The sequence below is a fragment of the Petromyzon marinus genome, chromosome 3 (genome assembly GCF_048934315.1).
Source record: "Petromyzon marinus isolate PM22_M1 ecotype Great Lakes invasive population chromosome 3, UKy_Petmar_22M1.pri1.0, whole genome shotgun sequence".
NCBI lineage: Eukaryota > Metazoa > Chordata > Hyperoartia > Petromyzontiformes > Petromyzontidae > Petromyzon > Petromyzon marinus.
Genome location: NC_133669.1, coordinates 7,757,777 through 7,785,102, shown reverse-complemented (window position 1 = coordinate 7,785,102; position 27,326 = coordinate 7,757,777). Strand labels below are relative to the sequence as shown.

At 45.6% G+C, this 27,326-nt stretch overlaps 1 protein-coding gene across 3 annotated transcripts in view; it reads right to left on the bottom strand.

Annotated features, from left to right (window-relative positions):
* LOC116958104 (disks large-associated protein 1-like) overlaps positions 1-27,326 on the bottom strand; it is a 186,868-nt gene that overhangs the window by 65,579 nt on the left and 93,963 nt on the right. The window contains exon 1 of one of the 3 annotated variants that reach the window (XM_076073484.1): positions 12,480-14,910. The exons of the other annotated variants lie outside the window; for them this stretch is intronic. The gene's annotated coding sequence lies outside the window, so the exon portion shown is untranslated. Of the gene's footprint in view, positions 1-12,479; positions 14,911-27,326 lie in introns of those variants that run through there. 3 annotated transcript variants of the gene reach the window in all.

Sequence of the window (27,326 nt, the reverse complement as noted above, 5' to 3'; positions counted from 1 at the left end):
CACCCGGCAACTGGCGCGCCCAACAACCACCACACCCGGCAACCGCCACACCCGGCAACCACCACACCCGGCAACCACCGCACCCAACAACCGCCGCGCCCAACAACCGCCACACCCGGCAACCGCCACACCCGGCAACCGCCACACCCGGCAACCACCGCGCCCAACAACCGCCGCGCCCAACAACCGCCGCGCCCAACAACCGCCGCACCCGGCAACCGCCACACCCGGCAATCACCATACTTTGCTTAACATATATAGCATCCTACCACATTTGCCTAACCCACTTGACCCGAACCAACATGGCCCATTTTATTTTTCTATTTGGTAAGAAATTTGCCGATGATGCACACTTCTGCCTTCGAGATTGACTGCCAAATTGAAAGGAAGAAAAAAAACCCTAACGCGGAATTGTACTCCTCAATTTCAAGGGCCGCACAATCGCTGCCAATACTGGGTTGCGTGCAGGTTTAAAGCGGAGTGACATTTCGGAGGCATCCACAACACCGTCCCGTAATTCTTTCGGTGGAATTTGGGTGGCCTGACGTTGCAGCAAATGCGCCGTGGACTCCCCGCTTTGACGCACCGTTTTGCAAAATCGCCAATTAAGGGACGGAGTGAGAGCAAACTATGATAAGCAAAGCGCTCTTAGCGGGTCACCGTGGACTCAAATGACACGGCTGTTAATGAGCGCGCGTTATCGGGGATGATTTATTGCGTGAACGCAGCGCTCTCAACGGAGGCCCCGCTTGGCGAGCCTCAAGTTTCTTACCCAGTGCAGCCGTGTCTCGCCGCTCGTTGGGTTGAGCTATTCCGAGAGGGCTTGTGCCACATGTCCCCGCGCGGCCCATTTGTTTTGTTAATCCACTGCTGGATGAGGCCCTTCGATGCGGGTCGTCGAAGGCGGGGAGGATCGACGAGGCAGCACGACAGTACAACAATGCATGTTGTTGTACTGCCCTCTAAGGGGCCGCTACATTCACGACCGTTTAAAAAAAATAAAACGATTTCTTGAATTTAACCACGACAAGCGCATTAATGTGATGATAGAGGCGGGGGGGGTGAATTATCAACGACTGAAAACGAGAGTAATATTACGAGATTACAGGTATAATGCTTTTAGTAATCTCATTACAGCATTAACATGTGAATTAAAAACGCCGGCGAACAGATGTAGACCTATCGTCACATTATGTGCCAGTAGCATTCTAACAGTGACAACATCATCTCACTCTGTCTCTCCCATCATCATCAGCCATGATCAATCCACTGCTGGATGAAGGCCTCCCTCAAGCGCCATCACCATCCCTCACACACACTCCTGCAATGTAACAATCCCAAGTGCTGTCACATTTCTCTCGTATCATCGTCCAATTTCGCAAGCCTGGCCTGACATAGCAACAAAGCATCAGCTGTACAAATATACACGCTTGGGGGGGGGGGTGTCTGCTTCAGGGTTTTGCGTTGGACATTGCTCTCAGCTGGCCAGCAACATCATTGGTGTCCAATTTTATGTAGCAGGATATTGTTTTTGTCATTACTTTCACACGTACCGTGAGTGGACACCTCGTGATGAGGACAACTGACGAGAGATGGGAGAGAAGGCCAAATGAATGGAGGAAGACAGGGGGGGGGGGGTGGGGGGAGGTATGGCAGCAGCAGAAGCGAGACAGCGTCGAAGAGTTTGGAGGCTACTATTCCACCAGAGCAACTGAGGAAAAGGAAGCAATGGATGAAAATGGGAGAGACATGTCTGTCCAGCAGTGGGAAGTCACAGGTCAAGAACAGCATCTGTGGGTGGAGCGGTGGCACAGTGGTCAGCACACCGCACGATGGAGTGGACCCGAGTTCCATTCTTGGCCACCAGTACCGCCTCCCACCTCCTCACCACTTCACCAAATTGCATTGAGCAGCGTGATGAAGCATGGTCAAACAACCAGCGTGGTGAGGCGTGCATCCAGGAGATTATTTGCAAAATGCTGTACTGTAACTTGAGTATAATATTTACAATAAACTATAAACCTTTCTTTACCAGCTATGGCTCGCTGAGCCATTTCACTCTTTTTCACAAACGAACTGGCCACAAATGATAGCTGAAACCAAGTGGCTTATCATCACGTGGAAATGTATAGCAGCCACATACTCACAAAACGCGTACGTACACACCCAAACCAAGGTCAACTTAAATTTCGATTTAAAGCTTTCGAGACTGCAGGGATTCATCTTCTTGGTTCTTTGGGTAAAGTCACGTAGAATGGAAATAAAATAATAAAAAAACATAATAAAAACACAATAAAATAATTTATTATGTTTTATTTTTATTATTTTATTTCCATTCTACGTGACTTTACCGAAAGAGCCAAGAAGAAGGTCAACTTAATTAAAGGCCGAAGTAAACAATAAGGTATTTTTTTTTAAATGGGACTTAAAGAGTGGAAATTACTTAAATTGGCAAATATGGAGCGGGAGTGAATTCCATACCGTGGGCGCTGCAGATAGGAAGGCACGCCCCACCCACTGTCTTGCATTTCTACATTTAGTCTCCGAATGAGCAGCTCCATGCTGGATGAACGAAGTACCCTGGATGGGGTGTAGGTTGCAATGAGGGGGAAATGCTCAAAGTCTGCATGGATAGGTTATCAACCTGCTTTCTCTACTGCCCGCTACTGGCCATCTCCAAAGCATGCACGCTGCGAGTCTTGTGCGTGCGATGGTGATCTCCGCTTGAGCTACCCAACTCTATAATTTATTTCTAACAGCGCCACCACATCCAACGGATAAATTCAATACACACACACAACATTACAGAAAGTTCCATTAGTTCTGTCAACTCTCTCTCTCAGGTTTACTCTCGGGCTGTCAGAATCACGCTCCGATTCAGCAGATGAATATAGACGTGTGTTTTATTGTTTGCGTGTATGCGTGAGCAGAAGCACACATTTGCGAGCCGCGTACCGCTTCACACTCACAAGACGCTAAACAAAAAGTTATTCAGCGGCAAAGCAATCTCCGTATGTACTCGGCGTGGATTTTGTCGGTCGTTTGCCATCGCAAATGTATTCTGAGAGCAACCATCCCCCCCCCCCGCCTCTATAACGCGTTCGATTTCCGCAACCGCTTCAAATAACCCACGCGTGTTTGTTTGTTTCCAGGGGTCGGGATGAGCGTTGAGCAATTCTTCCGTCAAGCTTTCCACCACGGACTCCCTACCCTCTCTCACTCTCTCACGAACGACCGTGCATGTATGTTGAACTTCTTTCGCGCCATACGTAGCCAACCGCGCATATCGCACGTGCGAAAGAAGTCTCGTGCGCGATCATGCCACTGCTGGCAGTGTGTGGCTGTGCTTCACGTGCGCGTTCAACTTCACAGTCGTGCCCCCGTGATGCTTGGTGCACGCTGCTGAGCTTACACGCGGCCCGGGCACAGTGGACATAAACGCTCAGCACCGGCTGGGCATTCAAAACTTCACAATGTGCAGACGATGGCACGGGCGCAATTTACCAATCAGGAGAGTCAGGGATTTAACAACAACAAATACAAACATAAAAGTCTGACGATGTTGATACGCGCATCGTGCAGACTGCTTTCGCTGCTGCCATGGTCACTGATTCCCGTGAACCTCACTCGTTGATTCCTCCACCGATGTTGAGGACTCGGTTAGTACCAGACTGACTGTGATGTCTCATCCACTATGTTCAACCACCACACTGCATGTCACAGCACTTCTCTTACTGCTTCTTTGCTCGCATTGCTTCACTGTGGATGTCCCACCCGTTGGCTATTTTCCCAGGTTCTTATAACCTTCTGAACTGCTATTACACCTTCAATAGCGCGCTTTGTAACTGGACCTATACTAATAAATTGTAATAACAAAAAACTGCTTTCTCTCGCTTATTTCTTGCTATGTGCGTGTGTGTGGGACCAAGTTAATTTGGTCACATGCGCAAACATTCCAAATCCAGTTATTTGGCAAAGACACAGATTCACAGGATAGCAACACAAAATGTTGGAGCAATTGCTGCTAACGAGCGTTAACTAATGTCAGCATGGCGCACGAGGGGGTAATGTGGCCAGCACCATGCCTCGCCACCTTCAGGCTCACCAGTGCTGATGTTCACACACGTATTTAAGGCTGAGTCAACCTAGTGGAGGCCCAGAACGTGTTTTCATACCACTCGTTACTGGTGTTAGCCGTGGCCTGGCATCAAACGCAATGCACCGGGTTTGTGGTGCTGTCGGCGTGAACTGCTGTGAACCATCACTTCACCCGCGAAGAAATAAGCTCAAATGCATGTAAACAATGACACATTATTCAACCAGGATCCTCAAGGTCAAGAAGTCATCATGACCAAAATTTGTTGATGCCACCACACATCATTGCCAACGCTTTATATATTTTGCAAGATCCCGCAGCTGCTACGCAGTAGACACGCAGCGGTCTCCAAGATCCATCCTATAACAGTCTCCCCACCATTTAGCTCGTAAATGTTTCCGCTCGCTGGACCGAGGTGGAGATCGCACCAATGCACGCCCCGGTTACTGGCGCAGAAGATATGCAAATCCAAATTTCTAACCACACCTTTCCCTCGCCCGTCAATTCCTGTGACAAATGCATGCGGTCAGAGCAAAGCTTCAACGCCGAGTGGGAGAAACGCAATGCGTTGCACGTCCCCCAATCCCCTACCCGTTGCCGCCGCCGCCGCACACTCGACACTTCAAAGGTTGACTTTTGCTGCAGCTGGGATTGAGTTTACATTTAAACTGCACGGAAGTGTTCTCTCTCCGTAAGCGCAAATTATCTTAAACGTACGATACGCCCACCCTGCAGCCCGCTCGATAGGCTTGAGCCACGGTGACTCAGGCGCAGAAGCGACTGGACACAGTGACTCACACACACACCACACACTGCACGAGCAGGAAAGAACGACACTAAATGCTTATTTTGTTCTATTATACTTATTTGTGCGTACACCAAACCCCCCCCCCCCCCCTCACATTTGTCACCAACTCTGCCCTGCAGAGGAAATACAAATATATACAGTAGATATAAAATAGGTGACGTTTTTGACCATTGCCAGAAATGTTTTTTTTTTTGCCGCAGTGGTATCATTGTGTCCGTCAATCGGGAGGTGTTAAAAACAAAATGTGTTGGGTTTTTTGCAATCTCTGATTGTGCCCCACTGCCAATGCGGTCTCACACACCCTTTGGTTTTATATGTATGCATGCTTCTTTGTGCAGTAGTTTGTTGCTTTTGTTGCGTTTATAGATCTGTGGGCATTTGTGTCACTTGTTAAGACAGTCTTTGTGTGCGTTTGCAGATTTAATGGGCTGTGAAGCACATTAAACCAAATCAACTGAGGACGAAGAATTTAGTCTTGCAACAGCATCTCACTTTATTCTGAATATCTTTTTGAAAGCCCATCAATGTACACTCTGCAATGTACGATGGCGAGCCAAATTAACGTTTTCTCGATAATGTTGAGTTCAGTATTTACAGGACTCATGCACAGAGAAGGGTCGTATAGCAAGAGAAACACAATTTTCTTACTAGAATTGCACGATGGCTCAGTCTCATGTATCAAGCGAACTGATAAATTTCACTGCAAAGAAATGAATGTGGCAATTAACAGAGAACCGTCTTAACCCCAAGAGCTGACGGTTTCTCAGACGCTAAGTACGGCTGAGCCTGGCTAGTTCTTGGATGGGAGTATTCCACGAGTTGTAGAGAGAGATGGCCAGCAGATGAGAGTAAAATAATGGATGCTTTAATCCATCCATGCAGAGATTTGAGTGTTACGCCCACGTATGAGTGGGGTTTCTCCAGGTGCTCTGAATGACTCCCACGTGAAGCCAATCAATGATTCATTAAATGAGCACGACAATCCAAATGCAGGAGCCTTCAGAAAATAGTCTCAGCGAGGCCCTTCTGGATAAACAAAGGACATTATTATTATAATTGAGCCGGCCAATGTTGTGGGTTTTTTTTCCATATTTCTAAATCATACATACAAACTCTTACAATTTTCCAGCCTCTCTGCAACATTGGCAAAAATAAGACAAGAACAAAGATTCTCCGGGGGCACCTGGATAGTACGATGACCACACGTGGGATCACTCTGGTCGTCTGCACTGACAAGTCCCATTTCAGGAATTGCATTCAGTTCCTGAACAGGCACTTGGAGCGAAACGAACATCACCTGGTTGATACAACCCGAAAACACATCAGAGAGATATACACCACAACCGCAAACGCCTATGGCAGAGTGCAAGACCCTTCCTTTTGTTCAAGTCCAGGGTCAAGACCCTTCTCTCCTCTTCTATAGTTGACTGCCCCTCTCTCTATCTCTCCTTCTCTATTAATTGATTTTCCCTTTCCGTCTGACGAATCATCTCGATGCGCGTCTACCCCCGCGGCTGCATCTTGGAACGCCGTAGGGTCCCGAGTTGTATTGCACTGTAACGTGGCAATTGCAGGGGTTAGGGAAAGATGCCAAAACACATTTGTGGCCAAGTCATCTCGCGAGTTCAGCGTCCACAGCACAAATGAAACTCGCCCCCCAAAAAAACCCAGAACAGAGCCGATTAATTCAGAGCACACAAGGCTCGAGCAGAAGAAGAAAAAAAATCTCCGTTCCTTTCGGGGGAATTCGCTCAACCCTTTCCACTATCCATTACGAATCGCTGCCCCTGGAACCTACAAAACACGGAAAGGCTTTTCCATGCCCTTTAAGCCTCTTACTGCACCAGGTATTTGTATATCAGGAGATACGAGGAATGTGGAGAAACCAGTTATATATTCAGCTTTGCGGGGGGGGGGGCAGTCCCAGATCAACAGCTGCACATTTGATCTGCTCTGGACGGGGTCAAGTTGCACAGCTTCGAATCTATTGACAGGCGTTGATTGAAATAAATAGGAACTTCTTTCCATGATAAGATGACACGTGTGTCCTCATTTGGTGTATGTAATTGAGATGTTGGCGCAATCATGAGTAGTAGTGATAGGGGTGAAATGATTCACTACCTCTCACAATTCAATTAATCATTAGAAATTGAATTCAAGATCAATTCTTTTTATGAGCGTTGTGGTGATAGTGGCCACCTTTTGTGGAGAGCAGAGTTCCGAGAACTAATTACATACGCGATGTATACGTGTACATGTTCAGCACATGTGTCTAGTCACTGCCGTGTGGTTCTTGGGGTTATTTGACTGTACTTCAAAATGCTGGTTGGCAAGGGCGTCCATAGGCGGGGTGCGGGGTCTGGAGAAAATCCCACCGTGTGGACCCCCCCCCCCTCTCCGAATTGAACTGTAAGTATTACATCTGACCACGTGACATCGATGCGCGGGGCCCCCCAAAGTGCGGGGCGCGGGGTGAATGCCCCAATTCGCCGTAACCTAGGACACGGCACTGCTGGTTGGTGCAGGTTGGTTAAGGCGGGGAGCATAGGCGAGGCCTAATACAAGTATATTGTAACAGTGGACTTTGCTGAAATGCCCTTGTAATGAATCAAAATATGTATTTATACCTGAGGAATCCGATGAGCTATAAAGCTTTTTTTTTCACAGATGTCCAGTCGGGGGTGAGGGGGTAAGAACGTTACAACAACAAACAATCGTGGCGATAACGAAGCGCCACCCACGAGTCTACAATTATAGATTGTATAGAATTGTTTATTTTTTATGCTTAATGACGCAATGGCGAAGTTGGTGGCAAATTTGTACCACGTGTTAGCCAAAAAGTACAACGTGACTTGACGAATCAAATAATAGATGTACCCTCACGCTTCTTACAGTACGGAGACGCTGTAGACAACCACGTGATTGTCTCAAGGCACCGTTAGCAGCCCCCGTGTTCAATTTACGCCTCTTTATCCTAACAACCCCGCATCAACTGCACCACACGGCACAATTGTTCGTGACAATGACTCAGGGCGCAGCAGCCGCAGCCGCTTTCTTAGAAAAATATATATGTTTAAAAACGTGACGCGTCAACCGCAGCGAACTGATCGTGGTAATTATCAGTTCGCAGATCCACACAGGAGGCTGGCCTCAATCGCCGATGAATTACCGGATGAGGATTCTTTTCTTTTGACAGCATAACCATTATGGATTGATGCCTCAGAATATCGCGTCGGTCATGAAGGATTGTTTGACCATACTTCACGCCCGCTGGTCAGTGCGGGTTGGTTTGGAGGTTGTAGACGGGCATGACCGGTTCTAATAACCACTCGCCTCTGATGTTAGCTGTGACCGGGAATCGAACTTGGTTTACTTGGGTTCAAAGTGCATTGTGCCAAACGCTGAGCCACCGCAATGGATTAATGGCACTGTAAGACCAATTGTGATCACGACGTGGGGAGTTGATCCCGACCGTGACGCCTGCTGTAGTATATTTGGAGTTTGCACGTTATTCCTGTGGTCGTGTGGATTTTTCTCCGGGTCCTCCAGTTCTTGCCCTCCACATTTATAATCGTGCGTTTTAGAATAATTATCTGCTTTTAAATTTCCACGTGATAAGCGTTGACCTATCATTTGTGGCCAGGTCGCTTCTGAAAAAGAGCTATTAGCTCAGTGGGCTTTACCTGGTAAAATGTAAATGGTCAATCACCTTCTCAAGTGTGGAGAGTTAATCATTTCATCACAATTACCCCATGGCAGCATAAAAAAATCAATTTCATTAAATTCGGATTAGAATTCACTTTAGCTTAGCCAGCTTTAAAAGGGTAAAATTTGTATTTGATTGCCATGCAATTAACTCTATTTAAAGACCATAAAGGAATATGAGCTACCCTTGTGGATGATGTAACCTTTTGAGTGACTCCAGAAGTATCTGTGACATCAACTCCTGGAAACCATTTTCTGAAACAAGGAGGCGAACTGCTCACCGTCAGAAGAGAGTGGAATCATCCCACGGAATGACTACGATGGGATGGAGCGGTGGCAAAGTGGTTATCGCACTGCATTATGGGTTAGATTCCTGCTCACGGCTAGCAATCAGTGATGGGTGATGTTTGGAGTGGTCATAGATTCCACCAACACACACAGTGATCAGTGTGCAGTACCCACCACGGCACAGGCCATCCAGCAGTGGATTGACAAAATTAGCTGTACATTATTACTATCATTATGACTGAGAGCAAAAATGTGCACTTAATTGTTGATTAGAAATATACAGTGAGGGAGAAAAGTATTTGATCCCCTGCTGATTTTGTACGTTTGCCCACTGAAAAAGAAATGATCAGTCTGTAATTTTAATGGTAGGTTTATTTGAACAGTGAGAGACAGAATAACAACAAGAAAATCCAGAAAAACGCATGTCAAAAATGTCATAAATTGATTTGCATTTTAATGAAGGAAATAAGTATTTGACCCCCTCTCAATCAGAAATATTTCTGGCTCACAGGTGTCTTCTATACAGGTAACGAGCTGAGATTAGGTGCACACTCTTAAAGGGAGTGCTCCTAATCTCAGCTTGTTACCTGTATAAAAGACACCTGTCCACAGAAGCAATCAATCAGATTCCAAACTCTCCACCATGGCCAAGACCAAAGAGCTCTCCAAGGATGTCAGGGAGAAGATTGTAGACCTACACAAGGCTGGAATGGGCTACAAGACCATCGCCAAGCAGCTTGGTGAGAAGGTGACAACAGTTGGTGCGATTATTCGCACCAACTGCGAATAATCGCACCAGCTGTTGGTGATATCTTGCCTGGGGCTCCATGCAAGATCTCACCTCGTGGAGTTGCAATGATCATGAGAACGGTGAGGAATCAGCCCAGAACTACACGGGAGGATCTTGTCAATGATCTCAAGGTAGCTGGGACCATAGTCACCAAGAACACACTACGCCGTAAAGGACTGAAATCCTGCAGCGCCGGCAAGGTCCCCCTGCTCAAGAAAGCACATATACATGCCCGTCTGAAGTTTGCCAATGAACATCTGAATGATTCAGAGGACAACTGGGTGAAAGTGTCGTGGTCAGATGAGACCAAAATGGAGCTCTTTGGCATCAACTCAAATCACCGTGTTTGGAGGAGGAGGAGGAATGCTGCCTATGACTCCAAGAACACCATCCCCACTGTCAAACATGGAGGTGGAAACATGCTTTGGGGGTGTTTTTCTGCTAAGGAGACAGGACAACTGCACCGCATCAAAGGGACGATGGACGGGACAATGTACCGTCAAATCTTGGGTGAGAACCTCCTTTCCTCAGCCAGGGCATTGAAAATGGGTCGTGGATGGGTATTCCAGCATGACAATGACCCAAAACACACGACCAAGGCAACAAAGGAGTGGCTCAAGAAGAAGCACATAAAGGTCCTGGAGTGGCCTAGCCAGTCTCCAGACCTTAATCCCATAGAAAATCTGTGGAGGGAGCTGAAAGTTCGAGTTGCCAAACGTCAGCCTCGAAACCTTGATGACTTGGAGAAGATCTGCAAAGAGGAGTGGGACAAAATCCCTCCTGAGATGTGTGCAAACCTGGTGGCTAACTGCCACCAAGTACTAAGTCATGTTTTGTAGAGGGGTCAAATACTTATTTCCCTCATTAAAATGCAAATCAATTTATAACATTTTTGACATGCGTTTTTCTGGATTTTTTTGTTGTTATGCTGTCTCTCACTGTTCAAATAAACCTACCATTAAAATTATAGACTGATCATTTCTTCGTCAGTGGGCAAACGTACAAAATCAGCAGGGGATCAAATACTTTTTTCCCTCACTGTATGTAACAAATTGATTGCAAAGTTGCTTTAAACTAATCATCATATAAGGGCCCATTTCTCACATTGTAGGACCGTAAGATAGATGCATCTAGTAGAGTACAGATCACGGCTGATGATAATGATGAAAAGCCCACGATAATTTTCTTCGTGCAAGGAAAACATTTACCATCGGTGACATTTTAGATATAGCAGACGGATGAAAAACGGCCATTTCTCAATGAATCATCTAATATACATATTTTTTCACTTCAGGGCGGTGTTTTTGACACCGAATTGTGCTGAGTTTTTGTTATTCGTGCTTGTGCATCACTGCCAGCGGCGTATTGCGCATTTTTGCATCTTTGTCAATAGACACCCTGTACGTTTTGTAACACATTTTGTTCTCCGTCTCACGACAATGTCATTTCGATTTAAAGCTTTCGCGACTGCAAGGATTCATCTTCTTTGGTTCTTTCGGTAAAGTCACGTAGAATGAGAATAAAAGCTCTGTCGTCCCGACAGGTTTGTTCCTTTCACCTGAAGAAGGCCACCTGTGTTGTGGCCGAAACGTCGTGAGAATTTTATCGTGTTATTTTATTACTTTATTATTGTATTCTAATTCTACGTGACGTTACAGAAAGAGCCAAAGAAGAACTATGTCATTGCCTATGTCAACCTCGTATGCATTGGGCTTCAGGAAATTCACGTCTTGTTTGCAATATGTTTTAAGTACACTTTTTTTTTTAAAGCCAGTCACTTGGCTTTACGAAAGAAGGCAGTGGCAGCACGTGCACATGCTTAACACACGCCCGTCGCCTGTAAAAGAAGGAGAAAATGCATCCTCTATGCCCCCCCCCGCCACCAGTTTTCAACCCGCTGCCAAAATGCATTATTCACAGCGCCTGCACAAGGGCACGAAAGCCTCCATGCCGAATGCGCTCGGGCAAGAGAAAAAAAGACCCATACTTTCATAGCCAATAACACATATATATCTCTCTCTATAGATATAAAACTAGCTGTGCGACCCGGCTTCGCCCAGGACTTGGATCCACCACGCGCGGCCGCCTTTGTCTCCCCAGTGGCGATGTTCACACACCACAGCAGTCAGTCGTTTGAGGCTGAGTCGACCTAGGGGAGGCCCAGGAGCGGTTGAAATAATCGTCACCGGTAGTGGCCGTGAGCGGGAATCGAACTCGGGTCACCGGGTTCGTAGCGCAGCGTGCTAACCACTCCACTACAATGCGTTAGGCTTCCACATGCGCGGGTCACATGACAGATTTGACGTCACAGCTCACTTGCCGTGCAAAAAATATATGCATTATTGAGCCCCCCCCACCCAAAAAAAAACAAAAGTGCATTTTAATAATTTTTGCATGGAGTACAGTCTGGAAAGTACCCACATGGCAAATTTCAAGTTTGTTGCATGTCGGGAAGTATGCTAAACATTTTGAACAGACACACATATTCACAACTTTGCCTTTTATATATGGAGAAAACACGAACACACGCATCTGAATCATTATTAGTTTTTTGGAGTTTGTAATTTTTTTGTTCAGCCGGTTCAACAAATAAATGTAGTAGGGACACAGCCAAGTGGGAAATGCAAGAGTGTTGTATCCCTCGGGCAGTTTTTGAAGGCGGACCAGGATCATGATGAAATGAAGAGGTGGGCTAGAACAGGTTGGAGTGTTTTTACAAAACCACATTTAAGAATGAAAACCAAGGACACCGATCTGAATCGAGAGGGGAGTATTTAATCAGTGTGCATCACCTGCTGTGACGTGCAGCAGAAGACATGGACGAAGTAAATGGAACAGAAGCTGAAAAGTGCACAAGGAAGCACGTCAGACACACGCTATTAGACACCTGGGAGCAGATGAGTGGCAGTTTTCCATGTGGAGCTTTGTCGAGTTGCCAACTAAAGATAATAATCACAACGTGACATCGCTTCTCAAAGTCTAACTTCAGGTGAAAAACACAATCCCTTACAGGACCAAAGCCCTCAAAAATCTGAAGCACACTCTACCAAGGGAAAAGTGGTTCCCACTCATTCCCTGTTAATGCCCCAGACACCTGGCATTCCCATCGCTTCACAAATGTGCTTGTTTGCTCTCCCACCTAAATCACAAATTGGATGCCAAGCTGCCTATTGCATGTGCCTTGTATATCCCTTGTCTGTTCAGATGGTGGTACAATAGTCACCGAAAAGCTGTTTACCGTTTCTGTAACTAAATTTTAATTGTACTTTGAGCAGTCTAAAAAAGAACATCTCCAAGCTGAAGAACATGTGATTTCACATTGATTCATGGTTGTGCAATATTTTCGACTTTTTCATGTGACACTGTTATTGTTTGTTCTGATTTCTATTTGTTTTCACTGCCCTACTTTAATTGACGTTTTATTGCTTCTCAACCTGATTAAACAACATACATGTGGCTTGACTTGAATTATCATCATCATCGATAGCAGTGCTGATTAGCGCAGACCTCACAGCCCACTCGCGTATGTCCTAAACGTCTTGATTAGACGGCTTATCAACGCGTGGGCGGCAATGATCTTGTCACTAGCGATCCCCCCAACTGCAGATTGTGGGAGTCTCTCAGACACAAAGGGGTAGACATATGGAGCCTGATCCCCATTGGATGATTGAGTGAGACAGGTTGACTATAGTGAGCACGAATCCCGTCTTTACGGTCAAATAACCCTCCACAAGCCGTACGTACAGCGTGGGAGGCCCTCATCCAGCAGTGGATTGACCCAAATCTATCTGTAAACGAAACTCCATCGATGTACTCCCATCTACTGGCCACTACGTAGCCGTGTGCTCTCCTATCGAGCAAACCGAGGCTTTCTTTCACCGAGTTGCGACCATTGATAATATAAATTTTAAAAATGCCAATTTTTTGTTTGTTATCCAAAAAAAGCCTGGCTAAGTCTGAAGACTCTTTTATCGGGAGGGTCCCGAATTTGGATGTTTGATAAATTATATTCGAGAGTGGTTTTTAGCATTGTCGGAGGAAAGTGGAATCCTCGGGAGAAAATACGGCATGCATAACGACGATGAACATCACACTCAGAGCCCTGCGCAGACAGAACCAATCAACAAGGCTCAATCCAGTGGCTTGACAAAATCGATCTGTGGACGAAACTCCATCGTTGTACTGCCATCTACTGGGCCATCGCGCAGCCGTGCGCTCTGCTGTCGAGCAACCGAGGCCTTCTGTCGATGCCACCGACTCAACCTGACGATGGCATTTTTCCAACCCTCGATGAAATTGGGTTCTCAAGTGTAGCGAGTAAACGGTCTCGGCACAGTGACCGATGGCTGCAGAGCCCACGAAAAAATTTCGTCACGTAAAAAAAAAATGTGACTCTTTTTTGTTATTTTTTTTAGAAACGTAATTCTGTTTATTGCAGCTCTGAGGAGGAGTGATGACCACACTCTGCGGGCCAATATAAAGGGGCCGTGTCCCTCGCGTAAAGAGGCCTAATGAACCGACTTCAGGAGCGGCTGTGTGATGAGATCAAGAGTTCTAAATTGACATGTCGTCGCGTTGAACCGTGCCGATAGCAGAAGTGCAATAAAATGTGGCGCTAAAAGGGAAAATACCGCTGACGTTAACTGGACACAGAACATATTGATGCCATTGCTCAACGTGAGCGTATTACACTGCAGTGTATATTCCGTGAAGTTACAGGAAATTGTCGTGCAATTCAATTCACGGATTGTTTTTTTTGTGTCACGTTGGTGGGGAGTGGCAGCGCCCCCAGTGGTTGGAGGCAACATTGATTTGTTTATTGTTTTATTTCGCCTGTGCGTTTGCGACGATTGCAGGGCAGTAGCTTAGACCGCCACTAAGCTTGGATTGCAGGGATGCATCATGCAATACTATCACAACATATACAATTTTTTAAAAGAAACAATTTATATATGGCTTCATTCATGCTTCATCAACTTTGCCTTTTTTTTCTTCTTCTAAATGCCGAAAGAGGCGAGGTGTTCTCGGACCGTGATTAAGAAATAAAGTGGCATGTTCTTGGGTCTTTCGGTAAAGTCACCTAGATTAGTTCAAAGAAAATAACAAAGAAAATAACAAAAACTAACGACTGTTTCGATCGCAACACTCAGCATCAAATGAGTAACTGGTGCAGTGTGAAAACATCGCGACAGGGGAGACAAAGGCGTGCGGGCAGGCGGGCGGGTGGGCGGGCGGGCGTGGTGCTGCCCGCCCAACCATCCTCGTGTTCCGTGCCGGCCTTCATAGGTGATATTCGCTAACAGCACTTGCCCCAACAGCCTGTTAAGGCTATACGGGAGGGGGGTCTTTGTCTTTGTTTCAGACCCAGAGGCAGCCACATCGTCTCAAAATTCTCGCGCGGGAGAGAGCCGACGCTTTGAAGCCCTTCACAGACAGGCTGACGCAAAATGTGTAAAATTGAAATGAGATCAAAGAGGCGGAGGGGGGGTGGATTTTCTTCTTGGTTGTTGTGCCGTTTGTTCGGGCAGTCGGACACGAGGGATTCGCGACTTTGTAGTGTTGGTAATTAAACGTGTTCTCGGTTAAACTTTATGTGCTGCCCCCCCCCCCCCATAGTTCGCACCACAGAAAACCCCACGTGGCCAGGGAGGTAGGAAACCGGCCTGTTTAATATGCAACAATAAAAAAAAACTATTTTAAAAAGTCCGTAATAAAGAGGTTTTGTTGTTGTGTTAGCTCGTGTAAATATAAATGTCTCGTGAAACCCGCCACCACCCGACACCAGTAAGGTTTGACACGTAAACGAAACGTGCCAATGAGTCACTAGTTCAGCACACTGGTGTGTTGGAGAGTAAACCCACAACATTTACAATTCGAGTACCCATTCTTAGCACTTTACGGTTGAAATCAAAGCTCTTGCAATAACAATACGATGTATTCTACGGTAAAATAGGTTAAACGCGTCCCTAAGCGAAGAGACGCTGTATTGTAAAATCCGAACTAGGGATCCAATCCCGTCTTCATCACAAGTTAATGGCAGCTGCCTCGTGTGTTGTATATATATCTCCCCTCGGCTACAGCTCCTCTGCACGGAACGTGCCGACGCATCCCAGCCACTTGTGCAGATATCGCCAAACACCCCCAGCTTACAGGAACAGGCGCGTTGAAGAGGCGCGCATATGCCAGCGTGTGTACACATCGCAATCATGCATACGTACGTGCCATTATAAAGTCGCACTCATTACACACAAAGTGCTTGCCACAAATGAAGCACAATCACCTCGCTGATCTCGTCAAGGAGCATCGATCATCCGCGAACTCCGGTGGTCATCTTCGCAGCGGCGGCTTTTGGCTAACCGTCGAACAAAGACTGTAACCGCAATGCGTTGCTTTCAGATGCGCTTCCGCGGCCGTCTGGAACACTCCTCCGTGGCCGTCTGGAACACTCTTCCTTCCGATATTAAGAAGCCACTGGAGCTTTGCACTTTTAAATCTAGATCGGAAACTCATTTCTTTTGAACTGCTTTTAATGTTTAGTTTGCTGGCCTTCCCCCGTATCTCCGATTAGCACGGTTGGCTGCGTATGGTGAGAAAGAAGTTCAACGTACATACACGCATGCAAATAGAGTGACATCAGAGCGGCACGCGAGATTAAACATGGGAGATGTGAGCCGCGCCTGATGAAAGGGAAGGTGGATGCACAAGGCGGATTGCTGAAGATGCACGGACCGATTTCTCGACTCATTCGCTTGGAGGCGGCGATGTAAGATCAATCAGATTTGTTGCACAGCCTCTGCAGCACTGCGCCGTTTTTTTTGCATTCTAATGTATTATAGATTTTTTTTTTAAACCCAACAACATCAACAACAACAAAAAAACAGCTGGGCAGGCCCATTCGACACTCGCATTAAAATTTAACGCCCAATGTTAATGAGACACACTGCCCGAGAACAGCACACGCTCGTGCGATGCCCTCAAAATAATGGAAACGTCTGAACGTCCAGAAACGCACACCAAGGTCATTTCCTTGGCGTGTGTGATTTATTTTTACTGCTGTGGTTCAAACAAAGGTTTCCGTTGCGTGTTCCGATACAGACGCGCATGCGCGGGTCTTTGTTTAAGCAGCTCTGCTGCTTGCAAATTCATGGAAATGACCACTGGTTGACAAGCCTTGACCAAGAATATCCGAGAGGCGGTCTGTTGCATATTGAAAGCCATAGCGGGGACACGTTTGTGTCGGAAGAGCGACGCAGACCGGTGAACTTTGTCAAAGAAAGTCGTCAGCTGGAATTCACCTTCAGTGGCCTGTGCATGGAACCTTGCTAACCTGTTAAAATGCCAGCCAGGCAGAGGAAAACGTCATAAAGTCAGGTGACAGCACTCCACGATCTAGCAGTAAATAAACTGTCACAGCCTGAAAGGCCTTTAATGAGACCCTGTGGTTTAAAAAGGCAGCACACTATCCCAACGACCCGTCGCATTAAATTACTTTGCGAAATGTATGCCTCACCAGGTTTCGCGCATGGGGAAATAAACAATAAAACAAAGCTGTCATTTATATTATTATTGTGAGAATCGCCTTAACAGCGTTGTGTACTTACGACGAGTATCTGATTAAACCGTTTGAATTTCAGAATTTGAGTAGTTTTTAGGACAATTTTGGATACTCCCTCCACCAACCCCATAGTGTATTTTATATCACGTAATTATGTCATGTGTCTTTGTGCTAACAAGACAATTGTCAGTTTAACACGTAGGCTTTCGCGACCAATATTATTCATAATAAAGGTTTTTAGGTTAGATCGCGTTATTTATAAATGTGTCGTGACCTTCCACCACCAGACACGGCCAATCAGCAAAAAAGTGTCACGTTGACAAAAGACAAATAGTTCACTACTTTATCCCACCGGTGTGTTGAAGAGTGAATCCACAACATTTACAGTGTGAGTACGACGTTTCGCTGGTAATTACATCCAGCATCATCGGGCAATTTGGATCGTACAATGCAAGCCCTTAATGCGGTTGGCGGACAAGCCATGCTACGAAATAATACGGACGCATTGTCTTACTCATTCGTGCATAGTTTCGTCTGAAAATGTTGGGTCTAGTTACGACATTTCTGGCGATCCGGAAAAAATTTGCCCGATGATGCTGGATGTAATTACCAGCGAAACGTCGTACTCAAACTGTAAACGTTGTGGATTCACTCTTCAACACACCGGTGGGATAAAGTAGTGAACTATTTGTCTTTTGTCAACGTGACACTTTTTGCTGATTGGCCGTGTCGGGTGGTGGAGGGTTACAGTACGACACATTTATAAATAACGCGATCTAACCCAAAAACCTTTATTATGAAGACAATTGTCACCCGACGGCACGTGACACCACGAGCGGAGATGTGACATCGCGCAGTAACATCCCTTCCTATATATCTGCTTACAAAAATGTCGGATCAATCAGAAATGTAACTAGACCCAACATTTTCAGACGAAACTATGCACGAATGAGTAAGACAATGCGTACGTATTATTTCGAAGCATGGCTTGTCCGCCAACCGCATTAAGGGCTTGCATCGTGCGATCCAAAAAAAAAATAACCGCAGCGCTCCAAACAGTGCCCCTGGCACATTCCGCATGCTACAATGAGAGCAGCATACGAAATGTAGTTGGGAAGGAGGTGTGAAATATCAGCAATTACCGGTCTGAACGTGGCTAATTGTGGAAGCCCTGGCATCGTCGTTTCGAGCGCTGTTCAGTTTCACGCCGCGATGCTTTTGCGACGGCGCGCTGTGGCGAGCGCGCGGTGCGCCCTTGTGAATTGTTCGCTGGATGCCGGGGAGTGACGCGGCTTTGCTGAGCCACTTGTGCCATATTACACTCGGCAAGTCGGTGAGCACCTCGTGCAGTGAAATGCCTCTTATCGGCTTTGTGGTTGGGGCGGGGTGCCAGGTCTATTAGTGGATTCTATCCTCTGTGGATATTCACGGAAATTGCTTCTGTTAGTTGTGCGACTTAGGGGGAGGTGCAGTACAAGTTCGGATGCCGCGAATGCTATCTGTGGCTGGCGATCCAACGCATTTCGCGAACGTTGTCACCACTCCCACACACAACGGCAACAGCCACCAATTGCACTTTGAGGCAAGTGTGAAGTGTATAAGGATCGCTGGTAGGCGGAAACGGGACAGATGACTGGCACTCCCTGTGCTCCCCCGACTGTGCCTTTAGCCGACGGGCGCTCCGCTCGTTGTTTTTACTGTCGCTCGTCCACTCCCCATTGTTGCTGGAGGGCAATTGCCTCCAACTGCCCAGTAACGCCCTTCACGAACACCGTAGACTGAGGTCGATCTTTACACCGATGGTACCAGACATGACCAAGTCCATTCAGCTCCACATCCTCCTCACCCGCATCAGCCCATCTCTTCTCAAGCCCGTAATGTGCCCATTTAGCCCCCTCTATTAAGCCAAACAGAAGCTGCTTGGGTACGCAGTGGCTGTGTATGCAGGCTACATTACCCAGTTAATGCAATAAACTAAAAACTACGCTTTTTATTTTACTAGGTAAGGCCCACTAAGCTATGTAGCTCTTTTTCAGATGCGACCTGGCCACAAATGATAGCTCAACCAAGTGGCTAATGTGGACCTTTATAGTAGCAGCCAAATACTCTAAACACATGATTCTAAATGTGGAGGGGAAAACCGGAGGACCCGGAGAAAAATCCACACGACCACGGGAAGAACGTGCAAACTCCAAATATATAGACATCAGGGTCATGTTCGAACCCACGACCTCCTGTGTACCAGGCAAGGTAGTTAACATTTCCAATATGGTGCCCATGCCTGATGGGACCGTATCCAGATATTTCATGGATTTGTGAGCTCTTCACAATTCAGCCTAGCCCACACATGCACAAATATGCACACACTTGCTTGCAACTCTTTCTTAAGCCCTTCCCCAGCGAAAGTTAGTCTCAAGAAGAGCTCAGGCCTCCAGCGGATTTTAACTTGAGCAGTGGGAGGTTATGTGGAATAAAAGGGTAGAGGAAGGGTGAGCGTACGTGGCTCACACACCTATGCCACGTTAAGCACAGCTGGGTTGTGCCTACGCGTGTACAATCAACTACGTGGGCACAGTACACCAGAGTCTCGCCTCGGGCAGTGTCTCTTGGAGTGCTTTTGAAAATATATTTCATTTCGCTTCCCTGTGGGAAGACACTCACATGAACATTCATAATGAATGCGAGTGCCTTGCGAGAGCGCGGCGAGTCCGTCTCGAGTGGTGTGGAAACATTTACATCTCAGAAACAATGCGATTACAACTAGGATGGACATATTGGATCGACGATGCTCAGGGAATTCTATTTTCACTTTGTTGTTGTTGGTCTGAGTTGAATGCATGCTCCTGATCTAACTTGGGTCTCTGAAGGGGGTTGAATCTGATCGTAGCTCCACCGTGGGTCAGATTTATGGCGGGGTGGGAGGGTGGATTTATGGCGGGGTAGCGCACACGATACATTTGTCCATGGCCCAAAACTGGAATCGCTAGGGAAAGGGGGTGGGCAAAGATACCTCAATCTGGGCCTGGCCCGAGCAACCAAGCTTTGACCTCGTGAGGAAAGACCATGTTGTAGGTCACGTGGAGACAGTAGAGGCAGGCTTATCGTAAGGCTTCTGTAGTAAGTTTGTATTTTACAAATTGCACTGGAGAGTCTGTCATCGCAAGTTGACTCTGATAATGTTTTGGATTTATATTGTATTACCTTATCTTCAAATAAATTTTCCAATTTTGGCAGAATTTAATTGCCCAAATGTTTCCGAATTCACGTAGTAATTGCTTTTTATCTATAGCTCTCAAACGCATTTACAATTTTATTTATTTCGAAACGTCGTAAGTTTTTGTGTTTTTATTAAACTTTTTTTTTATCCACATGACTTTACTGAAAGAACCAAAGAATATTAATTAATGCAGTCACGAAAGTTTTAAATTAATATTTAAGATTTATTTATTGTTATTAATTTTTATTCCCACTTGCCAGGGCTATTGTAAATTCAACTTGAAATATTTTCAATTCACCCACTTTTTTTTCGTTGCAAGTACATATTTTAAGAATTAAGGTAAAACTGCAAATGTAAAAGTTATTCTCGATTTTCCTGTGTACGGAGCTATTAATTTCTTATCAAATATAAAAATGATTCTGCAAAACTGTCTGAACATTGCAGATAATTCTCACATTTGGAAAGTACATGATGAATGATATACATCCCTTTGTCAATCCCATGTTAGATGCAGTCAATGACTCTGGATTTTTGTTGTTTTATTTTTTACCTACGTGACTTTACCGAATAGAACCAAAGAGTAGAGATGTAAGCAGTCGTTAGTGGGCTTCTCGGTCACAGGACGTCACCCAATTAGCACTGTAAATCTGATTAAGTCAATTGTCGACCGTTATTGGTGAGGTAGAAACGGCGAGAACGTTTGTGTCGGACGTACTGAACTCTGATTGATGGACCTCTTCATCCATGCCGGGATTTGTATCAAGAGGATATGTAATGTGCGAGGATTTCTATACGTGTATATATTGGTTCAACATCCATTCACCATTTAACATGTAGTAGGCTTTCGCGACCAATATTATCCATAAGAGGTTTTTTCGTTAAACTCGACCCCCACCCCCCCACCCGACACAGCCAATTAGTAAGGTTTGTAATTTAAACAAAACAACCCACAACATTAACAATTGTACATTTTGTCTTTTTTTTGTTGTTGTAAATATTGTGGGTTTACTCTCCAACGCACCGGTGTGCTTAACTGGTAACGAATTGGCATTTTTGTTGACGTTACAAACCTTACTAATTGGCATGTTTTGTTGACGTTACAAACCTTACTAATTGGCTGCGTCGGGTGGCGGCGGGTTTAACGGCACATTGATATCTATGCAATCTATCCCAAAAAAACGTATATTATGGATCCACTCGCCATATTTAAAAAAACATCATACATTATTGCCTTCAAAATGACCATCTGTGTTATGAGGATGCCTTGTGAGGCTTTTTTGTGAAATTGCTGATAAGATCTGTACAAGGCATTTAGTTGCACTGTGTGAAGTTTACAATTGGGTGATTTGTTTTGGATCTGAGAGTGTTAGGCGTGTTATTTAACTGGCATGACAGAACAAGTTAATAGATGCGAGTTCGTATGGGATCTTATCGATCGTCCAATTGTGGTTTTGTCAAAACTTCTCGTGCAGGATTTGTAAACAAATACAACTGGCTTCATGTGAAGAAAATAAAATAACAAGTTGTTATTTTGAGGCAAATGCTATTTAACCTGGCTATTCCGTGTTAGCCGTCACCTCCACGGCATCGTACTAAACGACAGCCTTGGCTATTTGGACAGTAAGCAATTATCCTCAGCACTTTTCATTGACCTCACAGAACCATTTGACACAGTTTCCCGTGACATTTTCCCACTCATGTTATCAGGCTGTGGGCATAGCAACATAGCCCTGAAAGAGGTGATTTTATATTTTCCGTAAGTCTGTTGCATGGCTTCATGGCATACTGTATTACCAGCTGTTCCTCAAGGTTACATTCTGAGCTCATTGCTCTTCATATTATCCAATATAATCCATGTTTAGATATCCAACTATAATTACAATCGACAACAACATTATATTTCAAAGCTTCCACACGTCTTCAACAAATCTCAATACACTCATTCAAGAAATTAACTCTCTCTTCTGTAATATATGGAGTCATTTCTTGCACATTAGTCAACTACATGTTGAGTGGAAAGTAAGAGGGGAGCATAAGCGAATTATTTAGAAATGTATCACCCTGGATTAATGTCATGTGGTCAAACCTACCTACATTAAAAAAAATAAACTTGTAAGACCTGATGATGATGTCTTCTTACATTGAACGTGTACAATTTTTTTTATTACTGAACTCTGCTATTGTTAATATGTTTTTAATGCCACCAACTGCCAAGCTGATTTCAACCTGAATGCAATGAATTTCAAGTGCAATATAGGGATTTTAACACGTAGACTTTCGCGACCAATATCATCCATAAGAGGTTTTTGGGTTAGATCGCGTAAATATATAAATGTGTCGTTAAAACCCACCACCACCCGACACAGCCAACCAGTAAGGGTTGTAACATAAACAGAACATGCTTGTGTGCTGTACTAGTGACGAATTGGCATGTTCTGTTTACGTGACAACCCTTACTAGTTGGCTGTGTCGGGTGGTGGCGGCTTTTAACGACACATTTATATATTTACGCGATCTAACCCAAAAACCTCGATGATGAATATAGGGATTATTTAATTGAAATCACTGGGTCTGGTCTGAGGAAGCGTGTGGATCCAGTGCGAGCTGGTTCCTCAGTCGCCCACTCAGTATTGATTTGTTACAAAACAATGCGTCCTGAAGGCAGAGAATAATTCAAATTTAAACGCACGGTTATGATGATGATGATGATTATTGTTGTTGTAAGGCACATATGTGGAATGAAAGAGCTGCTGCACTTCAGCGCCCTCGTGATGACCCCGCATGTAACGGCTACTTTAAAAATTGTTGTAGTCATTGTTACGAATGAACAAAAATAATTGGACCGAAAAACTAAATTACAATTTACCATTGAACGCATTGCTTGTGCCTGGTAACAGTCATTTGATGGAATGATAGTGACAAAGTACCTATTGTACTTTACAACTAACCCCCCACCCACACCTAACCAGCGAGCCCTACATGACCCATGTCACATGTCCACAGTACACAAGGCAAGAGGCCAGAAAAGAATGTGTAATTGGATCATGAGTAAGTAATCGACCGCAGACTCACTACTCATTAAAAAACAATTAATTACTGTTCCGTGCCAACAGCTGAGCGCCACTAGATATTTAAATATGACACGCATACATTCACAACGCATTGAAGTCCCATTAACTCACATTCATCAAGAAACACCGCGGCTCTAACAGGAAATATTTATAATGGGCAACGTTTTTCGGCAACAGCCCTATTCTCTGCTATGAAGAAGAGCCACTGCCTGAAATGTCAAAAAAATGTTTTAGTGCCACAGTGTTTCTGACGAATGTGTTGCCGTTGCATTGGTCGTGGTTGCACACCACTGCCGGACGCAATGTCACAACTCTTTGTTGTTGTTGTTGTACCGAGCTAGTGTTTATGAAAGTCAAGCGCTTGTCCTCAGCGTGGATTGAAACCGGTGTGGGTTTTGTTGTTATTGTTGTTGCTGTTGTTGTTGTTACATTCCAGGACAACAATGGACGGGGGTTGTTACCCATTTCCTTGTGTAAAGCCCTGAGCCAGTCAGTGGCGGCAATTCCTCATTCGTGTGGCGGGGAGCCGAGGGTTTGATTTCCAATTCGTTGTCATTATTCCCACAGTATTTAAACGGATTGAACGACGGGCTGCCTGTTCAAAGGCAAGGGGCATCACTGTTTTCAACAACGTCCCACCGGCTCATCTTCTTTGGTTCTGTCGGTAAAGTCACGTAGAATGAGAATAAAATAATAAAATAAAATAACACAATAAAATTCTCACGACGTTTCGGCCACAACACAAGTGGCCTTCATCAGGTGAAGGGACTGGATTGTCCAGAGGACAGCGTTGGAGTGGAGACAGCAAGCCCAGGTCGCGTCCTTTAAGCTGTGTGGGAGGAAACAAAACACGCCTTGACAAAGGAATTAGCATAACATGATGTACTGGACCGGCACGGTGGGGGTGGAAGGAGTTTACATAATGTCGGTGTGAAGGGAAATAAGTGGCTGTGAAAGTTTGGGATACCACTACTTGAAAAAATATACTGTACCATTGAAAATTAGTTTAATGTTTGGTTTGATTTAGAACATCTTTCAATGAATGCTTAATTTGAAACCATCCTCTCAGTTGAAATTGTGTCTGTGTTTGTAAATCTGAATTGCCTCGTGGACAAATCTCTGATAAAAAAAACCCGTGGGTTTGCAGAGAACCTTGGTATCGGAGAAAACTATATCGTGATCACCCACAGCGTTGTAACAGCTATGTAACAGCTATGTAACAGCTATTAACAGTAACTGGGTATACACTACACTATATAATGAATATTATTACATAGTAAACCAATAAAAAACTAAAATATAAACTACCTCAATGTTATCAATAAACCCTATATATTCTCCAATCAGCTAAGCTACCAACAATAAGTCGTTATATATCACAATTCTATATGGCGAAAAAATGGGTGGATTCTTACCCTCAACTTTAGCACCACGGATAGCTACGGGTCCCGTTCAGACGGACGAGTTCATCCATGGTCGGAACGGAGGAGGGAGGAGAGAGACAGCTGCGAGGCGCTGTTATAGTCCATGTTGTAAACCATACCATTAGCCGTGGTGTGAGAGGTATTAAGAGTCAATGCCAGCGAAAGAGCTGCGGTCTGAAGGTCATCGTAAAATACAATTAATTAAGAACCGAAATGGTTTAAAACATCTTTCCAATGGTCACTAAGCCAGAATCCATCTTCTCGATTGAAATTGTCTCTGTGCTTGTATATGTGAATTGCCTCATGAACGAATCTCTTTCGGCTCGTGAAATGTGCTGCCGATCGCACGAACAGGCAGCGGCACTGCGACTACTCTCGCTCAGAAAAACGAACGAAAGCATCGACTACATCAGAGAGCTAACGGCATAATTTCCCGCGTTGTCGCTGGACGGCAGCGAGGCACCGTAACGTTGCGAGTGGCCCGTCAAGCTCGCGACGTGATCCATCACGGCTTGTGCGTGCACGCACATCCAAACGCAGGTCAAAACATTCCCCCCCCGTGCAGCCTTGACAGACGGATTGGGCAAGCGCCGTTAGCGAGAACCTGCGAAGGTCGACACGGCCACACGAGGCGGTGGGTGGCCAGGACCACTGCCGACCGCCTTTGTCTGCCTAGTGGGGATGTTTACACACCGCACCGGTTACCCGCTTGAGGCCGAGTCGAGCTATAGGCGAGGCACAGGATTGGTTTTAGATGGTTGCTGGTGATGTAGATCGTGAAACAGGAATCGAACTCGGGTTTGTTGTGTTCACAGCGCAATGTGTTGACAACCACCACGCAATGTGGAGACCACACACACACACAGAAAAAAGTGTGCATGCGAGCACACACATTCCGACACGTATATGCCCGCGCTGGAAAATGCAAATGACATTACATGCTGCACAAATTGTATTCTGTTTCCCCTACTTAATGCAGAAAGTGCAAACCTCGTTCCCGAACTGAAGACCCACGTGAGAAAGCCCACGTGGGCCCCCGAAGAGCTATGCAAAGGTGCATTTTGAAAATAACGAGGACTGACAACTGTGGCCATAGTAATCCGAGAACTAAAAACAACTACTCATTGGTTTTTTCGATGAGTAATTTTATGCAGTCACGAAAGCTTTAATACTTTATTAACTAAAAACAACTCGGAAAACAAATGTAACGTACAGACGGGAAACACTAACAACTCAATTGTTGTTTAACACGTAAGCTTTCGCGACCAATATCAACCATAAGAGTTTTTTTTGGGTTAGATCGCGTCAATATATAAATGTGTCGTTAAAAACCGCCACCACCCGACATAGCCAACTAGTAAGGGTTGTTTCGTGACAACCCTTACTAGTTGGCTGTGTCGGGTGGTGGCAGGTTTTAACGACACATTTAGATATTTACGCGATCTAACCCAAAAAAACACCTCTTATGAACTGATTTGGAGTTGGGCAGGACACCTCGCTAGGACATCCGATGACAGTGAGCCAACGTTGTTTTCTGTAAGCATTGCCAGTCAGGCAATATTAACAACAGCACAGAGGCCGATGGCGGCGGGAAGAAGTGGGAGATGGAGGGAGATAACGACGACAACGAGAGGAGGCGTTGGAGGAGCGTCTCATTCATTCGCACTACACCTCCGATGAGCACGGTTGGCTACGTACGGTGCGAACGAAGTTCAGCACACGTACGTGCACGGACGTGGCAAGAGATCGCGCAGAGAGGGAGACGTTAACGGGGTGTGATGCCGGTGCAGCTTTGGGATGCGAACAGCTAAAAATAAGAAAATCATGGGGTAAAATGCACAAGTTCTGTGGAGCAGACACGACCACAACGCCGAACAGCTCGCAACGGATGGGCGATGACAGGCATTCAATTGAGGTTCGTTTTCTTGTGCTAAATCCTACAGCGTTAAAACGGCTTAAAACAGCCCCGAGGTGTGACATCCCTTGCGCTAACCTCGCCTTGGCAACTTCAATGTCGTCTGCAGCTGAGCACAATGGCAGAGTCACAGAACGAATCACCACCGCCACCTCCGCTATTGTCGAACACGTTCACGCGACCGACTGTGATTTGTGAGTTGTCGACGAACTGCATTATGAAAGCTGGCAGCAACCCGAGCTCAAATCCTGACCGTGGCTCACATCGGCGACGAGTGAGGTCTGGATCGATTATTGGGTTCCAGCCCCCGCAACCCGCCATACCAGACTAGTGCGGTGAAGTATGGTCAAACAACGCTAATGACCAACATGGCACTGCAGAGGTCCCAGCAGTAGACTGGCACAGTGACTATACATAAATAATATTGAACGTACAGATGCAGATTAGATTCAGGAAT